The sequence below is a fragment of the Bombina bombina genome, chromosome 10, assembly GCF_027579735.1.
Source record: "Bombina bombina isolate aBomBom1 chromosome 10, aBomBom1.pri, whole genome shotgun sequence".
Taxonomy (NCBI): Eukaryota; Metazoa; Chordata; class Amphibia; order Anura; family Bombinatoridae; genus Bombina; species Bombina bombina.
In genome coordinates, this window is record NC_069508.1 from 149,472,505 (window position 1) to 149,484,764 (window position 12,260).

A 12,260-nucleotide genomic window follows, 5' to 3' on the forward strand; every position below is an offset into this window, starting at 1 on the left:
CCCTTATCTGCTTCACGAAAAATAATGGAATGATTTGACTTTAAGTCTTGTAAAGCTTTCTTTTCCATCTTCGTCAAATTATTTCTGCAGGCATCTTGGGCCGCCATACATCCTTTGCTTACTTGGTCTGATAATAGACGGCTATACGTTTTGATACTAGGGTTAGAGCTATGTGGGTCATATTTTCCTTTAGCCCGAAACCTAGGTATTTCCGAGGTATTAGTACCAAAGTGTTCTCGTAGTCCAAGCGTGCGTTCGAATTTTTGTATATCCAAGTATGTTGTGAAGGGGTCATTCCATTCGGTGGGAATAAAGGACAAACCCTTATTTAACACCTGAGCCTCCGTAGGTGTAAGCACATGTGAACTCAGGTTTAGGACTATGTCCTCCTTTAAAACCGTCGTTGTCTGGGGGGTCTTCCTCTTCCTTCCCCCCCTCCTGATATGTGGCCTGCGCCTCTCATGTTTTTTGAGCGTGTAGTAACGCCTTGTAGTCTCTCTACATGGAAGCTTCCTTTCAGAATATCATCGTAAGATGTACATACCCAGAGGATTCAGGGTTAAAAATGTACCTACTATAGGGAGAAACCACACCGCCTTTTGTGCCAAATGGTGCAGCATACTAAATAAGTGCTCGCTGGATTTGATCCTTTTGGTGATAGAGGAAGTTAGAGCACTTATGGAGATAGCTGAAACTGAGGTGGCTAAATTTGAGGAGATCCATAAGACAGTTTTGGAATCTGATAAAGATAATGATTGGCTAAACAAACTAGAAAACCAACTACAACAATACCAACATGAGTTGACCACCTTTAAAAATAAGAAATGGGACATAGTCACTATGGACTATAAAGAGAAGAGGGTATACCACTGGCTACTGAGTCCGGAAGAAAGAAGAGGCATGAATGATATGCGGATTAGGAGACCAAGACATCACAAACCCAGGAATCTAACAACAGTAGATTCATCTGGCAATAGCTCAGAGTCAGATGGGGCCAGTGCACCTAATATTGAAGTAATTAACAACAGCCAAGGCATTACTACACGCTCAAAAAACATGAGAGGCGCAGGCCACATATCAGGAGGGGGGGGGGGAAGAGGAAGACCCCCCAGACAACGACGGTTTTAAAGGAGGACATAGTCCTAAACCTGAGTTCACATGTGCTTACACCTACGGAGGCTCAGGTGTTAAATAAGGGTTTGTCCTTTATTCCCACCGAATGGAATGACCCCTTCACAACATACTTGGATATACAAAAATTCGAACGCACGCTTAGACTACGAGAACACTTTGGTACTAATACCTCGGAAATACCTAGGTTTCGGGGCTAAAAGAAAATATGACCCACATAGCTCTAACCCTAGTATCAAAACGTATAGCCGTCTATTATCAGACCAAGTAAGCAAAGGATGTATGGCGGCCCAAGATGCCTGCAGAAATAATTTGACGAAGATGGAAAAGAAAGCTTTACAAGACTTAAAGTCAAATCATTCCATTATTTTTCGTGAAGCAGATAAGGGCGGGGCGGTAGATAACTGGATTATGCATATTATCAACAGGAGATTATGTCCCAATTACAGGACAATAACACCTATAGACAACTACCTGGGGATCCAGTTTGGACGTTTAAAAGACAAGTAGATGCATCTTTGCATAATGCCCTAACGGGCGGACTGATTGATGACAAATTGCTGAGCTATCTAACAGTACAGTTCCCTAGGACACCAGTATTTTATACACTACCTAAGGTGCATAAACATGCCACCCTACCACCTGGGAGACCAATAGTGTCAGCAATTGGATCCCTACTACAACCAATTGCAGTATATCTAGACTCCATTCTACAACCTATCGTCCATAATATGCCATCATTCCTATTGGACTCTATTTCCTTAATTAAGAAGTTAAAGGCTATTAAAAGCCTTAAGGGTACTGAGTACCTGGTGACGCTCGATGTGGTAAGCCTCTATACAGTTATACCGCACCATCAAGGTATAGAGGCTGTGCGTAACCACCTATGTAGATACCCTTATGTAGGCCCAAACATGAATTGGCTATTGGAACTGTTGGAATTCTGCCTCAGGATTACCTATTTCCGGTTTGAGAACAGGTACTTTCTGCAACTGCTTGGAACGGCGATGGGGTCGAGTGTGGCCCCGTCGTACGCCAACTTCTATATGGCTGAATTCGAACAACATCAAACAGAATTACTTCAGGACAATAAGATACGATTTTTTCGTCGCTATATTGACGATTTGTTCTTGATCTGGGATGGCACAGAAAATGAACTTTCCGATTGGTTCCAACAATTGAACCAGGTTTTACCAAATCTTCAATTCAAAATGGAATACAGTAAAACCACAGTTGATTTCCTGGATTTACGCATCTCAATCCAGGGGGATGTATTGGGTACCACCCTCTTCCGAAAGACTACGGATAGGAACTCATTATTACAAGCCACAAGCTGCCACCCAGCTGGCCTAAAGCGAGCGCTACCTATATCACAATTTAAGAGGGTGGTTCGCAATAATAGTGATCCTGATAAGGCCAAAGAACAACTATTGGAGATGAAAGAAAGATTTCTACAAAGGGGGTATTGATGAGCTCATATTGATCAACATCTTTCAAAATTCTGGAATATGAAGCAGGAGGAAGCCCTAAGTACAAGAGAACCCCTAAAGATAGAAAATCGTCTGACTTATCTAACGACATATACCGCTGACAAGAAGGGAATACCCAGAGTTGTAAGAGACCAATGGGATATAGTGACAAGTGATCCAACACTGCCATTTTCCACTATGGGACCCCCAAGAGTGACCTACAGATGAGCAAGATCACTAAGGGATTCTCTAGTTAAAGTAGATCCTGTGGACAACTATAAGAAGACTACTTGGCTTCAATCTCCAAAAGTGGGCTGTTACAGATGCCTTGGCTGCACTACGTGCAGTGGCTTGAGCAACACCAAGACGTTTACACATCCCCATACCAATAGAAAGTACACTATTAGATATAGAGTAACGTGTACTACAGAATACATCATTTATCTCTTGCATTGCCCATGTGGCCTTTTTTATGTGGGCAAAACTATTGACACCCTCCGTATCCGCATGGCCAACCATCGCGCTGCCATTAGGCTAGCCATTCGAGAGAAAGAATCTGAGCAGCCAGTTGCTAGGCATTTCGCGATGAGTGGACATACGGTTAGTGATCTGAGATATGTGATCATTGATCACGTACCTAAACTCAGTAGGGGTGGCGATAGAGCCAATCTTCTATTGCAAAAAGAATCCAGGTGGATTTACAACTTGGGGACCTTATCCCCCAAGGGGTTAAATACACAATTGGATTGGCATTGTTTCTTATAAGGTGATCTATATACAACTATGGTGCATGTTTTAAGTGCTAAATAAAAATATAACACTGGTACTTCACCATAGTCTTAGCCCTAGTATAGTCCCACACTAATTAATGTTCATAACTTAGGGTGGTATCTATATATGGGGAGTTGACTATAGATTAGTTAGAACTAGTTGTATAAAAAGTTGGCCAATGATTCTGGTGTATAAACATTTACTGTCTTAACAAACATAGACGATCTGTATCTATATCTGATTTAGTGCCATTACAACGGTTGCCTTGACAACCGGGTACATGTTTACATGGTGGTATATATTAAAGATATAAACAGTAAGCAATGCATAACCTAAATTAATCCTCCTATAAGAATAATAGATAGCACAATATTCTTTATGGCAGATGTGCAGTATCTATGTGTTTAATCACTCTTGTTCCTTTTCAGGGCTGTGTACTTTGGTTGCCAGGGCAACCGGCGGACCTGCGCATTGAGGTCTGCAGGACGCCGACGCCACTTCCGGTAGTGTGTGGTGATGGTGGAGGGTAACGTATAAATGTTTTTATTGTATCTTAACTTGTGTAATGGTCTGAGGACGGGGCTAACCACCCCGAAACGTCACTGTATGAATAAATAATATCTTGTTTAAGACCCGGCGAGTGCGCTCCTAATTTCTGTGATTTATATATATATATATATATATATATATATATATATATATATATATATATATATATATATATATGTGTGTGTGTGTGTGTATAAATATATGTATATATACACACTCACGTGATTTTACTGCTTGTGCATTAATCAAGCTGCTTACTACTAATAGTGGAGCTGTATTAGTGGTTACCCCCTGGAAAAGTGGTTACTCTACACTTGTGATAAGGTAGTAGTATGGATGTATTTGAGTGCTTGATTTAATGTGTGTGGGCAGCCTTCTTTGCACTCTAATAATTTCCTGAACCTCCCATGAAAATGATTGACAGACTGGCTATGTGCAGAATGTTATGGCTTTGTTGCTGTTACTAATATACCACCTTTAGTGCATGGCTATACTGACCAAGGTTCCACAGAGCAAAGCTGTAAAATCCGGAGTAGCATAGATCCCATCTTACTTCCTGCCCAGACGATGCCTGTGTTAACAGGGTCTGGTAGCAGCAGGGTGTTGCTTATCCGGTTCCAACATCTGGCTCAGCTGTATACCCATTTGTGACTATATCTTCATCATGGTATCCTTGATGTTTTTAACTGTGTATTTATGTGTTTTATGAAAAAAATGCTGCTAATATAATAAAGTGAATTTGTGATACTTTTCTAAAAAGAGTGCTGAATTCCCTTACTTTAACGTTTATATTATTATGTTTTCATATTCTTTTTTTTTTCTTTGTTTATGATAAAATATCTTTGTAAGGGGTCTGCACTCCTGCAATTAGATATACTATTGAATGTTGTGGCTTTTTATAGATTTTGTCCCTGCTATTGTCACCGCTTTCCTCCTGAGGCAAAAACTGTTATGTGTGCAGGTGTTGGTTCCAGAACTGATAAAATGTCCCAAAAGGTTCTCCCCAGCTTACAACAGGATATTATGACCCATATATATCATTCTGTGGGTGATCAAGGTTCCCAGCAAGTAAAACTGTTTGCCTGCAGGTCTTTGTCAGTTGTCCCAGGTGAGTCAGTAAGGGATGATTTAAGTTTGCCAGCCTTGAGGTTACAAACAGCTCCTCAGCATATGTAGATATATGCTATTCATGTGTCTTAAAGGGACACTGAACCCAATTTTTTTCTTTTGTGATTCAGATAGAGCATGCAATTTTAAGCAACTTTCTAATTTACTCCTATTATCAATTTTTCTTCGTTCTCTTGCTATCTTTATTTGAAAAAAAAGCCATCTAAGCTTTTTTGGGTTAAGAACTCTGGACAGCACTTTTTGATTGGTGGATGATTTTTTTCCACCAATCAGCAAGGACAACCCAGGTTGTTCACCAAAAATGGGCTGGCATCTAAACTTAGATTCTTGCATTTCAAATAAAGATACCAAGAGAATAAAGAACATTTGATAATAGGAGTAAATTAGAAAGTTGCTTAAAATTTCATGCTCTATCTGAATCACGAAAGAAAAAAATTGGGTTCAGTGTCCCTTTAAGCAGTATACATGCACCTAAGCCTACCTACTTATGCTGTTTAACAAAGGATAGCAAAAGAATGAAGTAAAATGGAATATATTTTCTTAATTTTGACTTTCATGTCTCTACACACAGTTTAATGGGTCATTGTAATACAAAAATAATGTTCTTATTCTTTAGAGCATGCCATTTTAGCACTGCTGACTCTGCAAGGCATACACACTTAGTTAAAGAGACATGAAACCCAACATTTTCCTTCATGATTCAGAAAGAGAATATCATTTTAAAAAACTTTCCAATTTACTTCTATTATTTCATATGTTTCCTTCTCTTGTTATCCTTTGCTGAAAAGTTTATCTTGGAAATCTCAGGAGCAGCACAGAACCTAGGTTCTAGCTGCTGATTGGTGGATGCATTTATATACAGATTATCATTGTCTCACCCATGTGTTCAGTTATAAACCAGTAGTGCATTGCTGCTTCTTTGACAAATGATATCAATAGAATTAAACAAATTAGATAATAGAAGTAAATTCGAAAGTTGTTTAACATTGTATTTCTATCTGAATCCTGAAAGAAAAAAATTGGTTTTCATGTCCCTTTAAAGTACCACTCATTAGACCTAGATAAACACTAGTCTTAAAGGGATACTACATCCAAGTTTTTTCTTTAATGATTCAGATAGAGCATGCAATTGTAAGCATCTCTCTAATTTACTTCTATTATCAATTTTTCTTTGTTCTCTTGCTATCTTTATTTAAAAAGCAGGAATGCAAAGCTTAGGAGCTGGCCCATTTTAGGTTCAGAACCCTGGATAGCGCTTACTAATTGGTGGCTACATTTAGCCACCAATAAGCAAGCGTAACCCAGGCTCTGAACCAAAAATGGGATGGCTCCTAAGCTTTACATGCTTGCTTTTAAAATAAAGATAGCAAGAGAACGAAGAAAAATTGATAATAGGAGTAAATTAGAGTGATGCTTAAAATTGCTGCTCTATATGAAATATTAAAGAAAAAACTTGGGTTTAGTGTCCCTTTAGCTGACATGGCTCACTGCAGGGGTGTACTATAATACCATAACAATTTAAATGTGTAAAACTGATTGATTAATAGATTGATTGTAATTGAGTGGATGGGGTAATGGATCATGAAAGTAAAAATTACATTTTCAGAATTTGAACTGAACATACAATTAAAAGCTTACCTTTTTGTCTTTCCATGAAAGCATACTGATGTAGGCTCAGGAATGGGCATGTCTCTTGAGAATTATAGCAGCTGTATTTGCAGCATTTATAACAATGAACTTAAAAAGTTAAAGGGATATGAAACCCCAAGGTTTTCTTTTTCGTGATTTATATAGAACATACAACTTTAAACAACTTTCTAATGTACTACTTAAAGGGACAGTCTACTCCAGAATTGTTATTATTTAAAAATATAGATAATCCCTTTATTACCCATTCCCCAGTTTTGCATAACCAACATTGTTATATTAATACAATTTTTACCTCTGTGATTACCCTGTATCTAAGCCTCTGCAGACTGCCCCCTTATCTCAGTTCTTTTCACAGACTTGCTTTTTAGCCAATCAGTGCTGACTCATAAATAACTCCACATGAGTAAGCACATTGTTATCTATATGGCACACATGTACTTGCGCTGTCTAGCTGTAAAAGAAAAAATGTCAACATGCACTGAGGTAAGAGGCAGCCTTTAAGGACTTAGACATTAGCCTACCTAGGTTTAGCTTTCAACAAAGAATACAGCGAGAACAAAGCAAACTTGATGATAAAAGTAAATTAGAATGTTTAAAATTGCATGCCCTATCTGAATCATGAAAGTTTGATATTGACTAGAATGCCCTTTTAAATTTGTTCAATTCTTTTAGTATTCTTTGTTGAAGAAACAACAATGGTAATAATAACCTCCCTGTTGACAATCCCACTCTCCCTGGTGCAAAACAAACATCTCCAGCTCACTTCTTCTTATGATCTGTAGACCGACTCTACCACTCAAAAAGATGAACACTCCCTAGACCTGATAATCATCTATTGATGCACTCTCTCAAACATCTCAAAATTCCCTTTTCCTCCTTCTGAACATCATCTCCTCACTTGCAACATCACAGCAATCCCTACTACTCTCTCTCCACCTAACCCTCACACCAAACTCCACAGAAGCTTATCTTCACTAGATCCATAACATCTTTTAAACTCTCTCAAATGTCTGCTTTCTTTCATCTCCTCCTTTACCTGCCCTGACCAATCTATCTGCCACTACAACTCCACTCTTACATTGGTCCATGACAAGTTGGAAATCAAGCACTCATCCATAGACCTGGCATACTCCTCTGCAGATGTCCCCGCATTGCTGAAAACATTGGAGAAAGTCTAGATGCTCAGCTTACTTTCTTCACTACAAGTTCATATTGAACTCCTATTATTCTGCCCTTAAAGGGGATACGAAACTCGAAATTTTTCTTTCATGATTCAGAAAGAGCATGCCGTTTCAAAGAAGTTTCTAATTTACTTCTCTAATCAATTTTTCTTTGTTCTCTTGGTCTTTTTGTTGAAGAGCAGGGACGTATGCTTAGGAGCCTGCCCTCTTTTGGAACACTATATGGCAGCAGTTTTGCAAGAATGTTATCCATTTGCAAGAGCACTAGATGGCAGCACTATTTCCTGCCATGTAGTGCTTCAGCTGCCTACCTAGGTATCTTTTTTACCAAGGAATATCATGGGAAGGAACCAAATTTCATAACAGAAACAAATTGGAAACGTATTTAAAATGTCTTAATCACAAAATACATTTTTTGGGTTTCATGTCATATAAAATAAAGTGTTACACACTATCTGATAAGTTAAAAGGTATATGGTAAATGACAAGGTGTTTGAATGGAAAGGTCTATAATATGTATATATATATATATACAGGTATATATAAATATGTGTATGGGTGTATGTATATGTGGATGTATATACACTTTGGAGCCCTTTTCTATTTAACATGGAAAGTTATTTTTAATAATATTTATTTTTATTATGGCCTAGATTACGCGTGGAGCGCAAAATTGCGCTTTTGCGAATGCAATATTTGCACGCCACTCAGTAATACCAGCGCTACAACCTCGTGTTTGCATTGCCTGGAAGCATTGAGAGCATGGGAGTCTCATTCTGATGCCGTGAGACACGGCAAAGAACCCAGCACATAAATATATATGTATATAAGCATATTCATATATATTTACAGCTTAAAACACAGTCCCGATAGATCTCTATGTAAAGGCACTTTTCACCCCACATCTCATAACTTTACGCCTTATAACTGCTTTGTGCAGTTTTTTTTTTACATAAAATACAGATGCTTATATTTTTTGTACATTTTATTATGAGGGCAATTGGGGGACATTTTTTAAATGAACTAAAGTTCTGACCTCTGGTTAATTCCCCTTAGAGCAAATTGCTACCACAAGCTTGCAGTAGCATTAACCAGCCACTTGTAATGGCTGGTTATTGAACATGAGCCTGTAAATGGGCAAATTTGCCCCTTTACGGGCGCATGTTAAAATCGCACTCCATTTGTAATCTAGCCCAATGTGTTTTAATGTGTGTTTACTGTAAATATTTTACATTCCAATGTTCTTGACATAGTAGAAAATACCATAACCTTTAAGCCATGATTGGTTGCTTTTGGATATGTAGAAATTGGCCATTAATATAAAGGAAGTTGGCCCTCTTTCAAGGAATTCCTTTTTTCACTTTCATGGCTCTGGGGATCCCCAGGTATTTTTTTGGGACATTATATTTCAAATGGACATTTTGTCTACATAATTCATTTGTTATGTGCTTAAACAATAGGACAAATGCATAATTGTCTTGATACATTAAATGTTATTATTTTTTCATTCTGCTGGATTGTAACATTTGTAATTATTTCTCAGCAGTTTACATTTTGTTTTGATGGTTTACTTTTACACAGAGGAATGCAATTTTTAGATTGCAACAAACTGTCTCAGTGCTGGATAAGATTGGCTTTTTCTGGGACATCCTAAAACATTTAATGTGAAAATCACTTAATTTAACTTAATGAGTAAACAAATGGCCAAATGTTAATCAATTGCTGCATAATTTTGTACAACCCAAGGTTTCCACTTTCCAAGCCTATCCTAGAAGTTTCATGGATTTTGTTTTTTTAGGGAGCTTAATGTGGATTAACGTACAAAATGGAACTTAGATGTTAACCAATTTCCCAAAAATTCCCACAATACATTAATTTATCTATTCACACATATTCTGAAAATTTGATCAAACAAACCAGAAGTTATTCACATTTAACATTTTTTTTTACAATCCTAAAACATTTAGGGGCCTATTTATCAAGCTCAGTATGATGATGATGATGCCCTGTGTTTCTGGCAAGCCTTCAGGTCACGTCTGTCGGATATGATCCGCTGATCAGATAATGTCGGACAGACATTTGATAAATAGGCCCCTTAATGTGAGCAGCTTAAAGGGACAGTCTAGTATAAATTAAACTTTAATTATTCAGATAGGACTTTTAATTTTAATCAACTTTCCAATTTACTTTTATCATCAAATTAGCTTTTTTCTCTTGGTATTCTTAGTTTAAACTAAACATAGGTAGGCTCATATGCTAATTTCTAAGCCTTTGAGGGCTGCCTCTTATCACAGCTTTTTAAATCTCTTTTCAACACAAAGAGACAGAAAGTACACGTGGGCCATATAGATAACACTGTGTTCAGGCACTGGGGGTTATTTAAGATTTAGCACAAATCAATGCTAAATTTAAGACAATAGATAATAAACAGTCACAGTCATGTGATCAGGGGGCTGGAAGAAGGTTCCTAGATACAAGGTAATCACAAAGGTAAAAAGTACATTAATATAACTGTGTTGGTTATGAAAAAATGGGGAATGGGTAATAAAGGGATTATCTATCTTTTAAAACAATAACAATTCTATGGTTGACTGTCCCTTTAATGTAAAAAGAGCTTAATGTACCAAAATTCACCTAAACATCAATCAAATGCCTTGAAACTTGTCACAAACTCAGTTTTTCACTTTACAAACCTATCCTTGAAGTTTCATGTATTTTGGTGTCCCACAAGGCAAATGAGTGACATTAAGCTTGTTGAACTTAAATGTTAACCAATTTCCCCCAAACCTCCCACAATACATTAATCTATCTATTCAAACATATTCTGAACATTTCAGGACATTTGATAAAACAAACCAAAAGCTATTCACATTTAACTATTTTTTTTACAATCCTAAAACATTTCATGTGAGCAGCGTAACGTGAAAAAGAGCTTAATGTACCAAAATGTGCCGAAACATCAATCAATTGCCTTGAAACTTGGCACAACATCAGTTTTTAACTTTCCAAACCTATCCTAGAAGTTTCATGGATTTCCGTTTCCCACAAGGCAAATGAGTGACATTAAGCTTGTTTTTTGGGAGCGTAGAAAAATGAACTTAGATGCCAACCAATTTCCCCCAAACTTCACAAAATACAATAATCTATCTATTCACACATATTCTAATAATTTTCAAGAGAATTGGTAAAACATACCAAGAGAAATTCTCATTTAACTATTTTTTTTTTACAATCTTAAAACATTTAATTTGAACGGTTTAACGTAAAAAGAGCTTAATGTACCAAAATGTGCTTCAACATCAATCAATTGCCTTTAAACTTGGCACAATCTCAGTTTTTCACTTTCCAAACCAATCCTTGAAGTTTCTTGGATTTTGGTTTCCCACAAGGAAAATAAGTGACATTAAGCTTGTTTTTTGGGGAGCTTAATGTGGCTTAACATACAAAATTGAACTTAGATGTTAACCAATTTCCCCCAAACTTCCCACAATACAATAATCTATGGATTCAAACATATTCTGAAAATGTCAGGACATTTGATAAAACATAACAAAAGTTATTCACAGTTAACTATTTTTTTAACAATCCTAAAACATTTAGGGGCTGATTTATCATAGTACGAGCAGACATAATCCATTGTAGTGGATCATGTCCGCCGCACACTGATAAATTCCGAAAGCATACGCTGTTGGCATTTATCATTGCACAAGCATTTATTGTGAAAAGCTTGTGCAATGCTGCCCCCGGCAGATTCGCGGCCGCTAACAGGGGGTGTCAATCAACCCAATCGTATCTGATCGGGCTGATTGCTGTCCGCCACCACAGAGGTGGCAGACGAGTTGCAGCGGTTCTTAAGCCTGAAGGCTCGTGCGGAAACTGCAGCATTGACGGGTTGATAAATCGACCCCAAAATGTGAGAAGCTTAATTTAAAAAAGAGCTTAATGTACCAAAATGTGCCTAAACATCAATCAATTGCTTGAAACCATGCACAACCTCAGTTTTTCACTATCCAAGCCTATCCTAGAAGTTTGATGGATTTTGGTTCCCCACACGGCAAATGAGTGACATTAAGCTTGTTTTTTTTTTTGGGAGGAAGACTTTATCTATTCAAACATATCTGGAAAATTTGAAGATGTTTGATAAAACAAAGTTATTCACATTTAACAATTTTTTTACAATCCCAAAACTTTTAATGTGAACGACTTAATGTAAAAACTAGGTAGGCTAATATTTCTTCAAAAGCCAATATATTTTATAGGTATTTTTGTCTAGCTGGAGTCCTCTGCTTTGGAAGGTTGGAGGCAAAATTATATTTGAATTTATTTTTCCATATTAAGCCACTGGATCCTCAAAAAGCTTAATGTAATTAATTTGCAATGT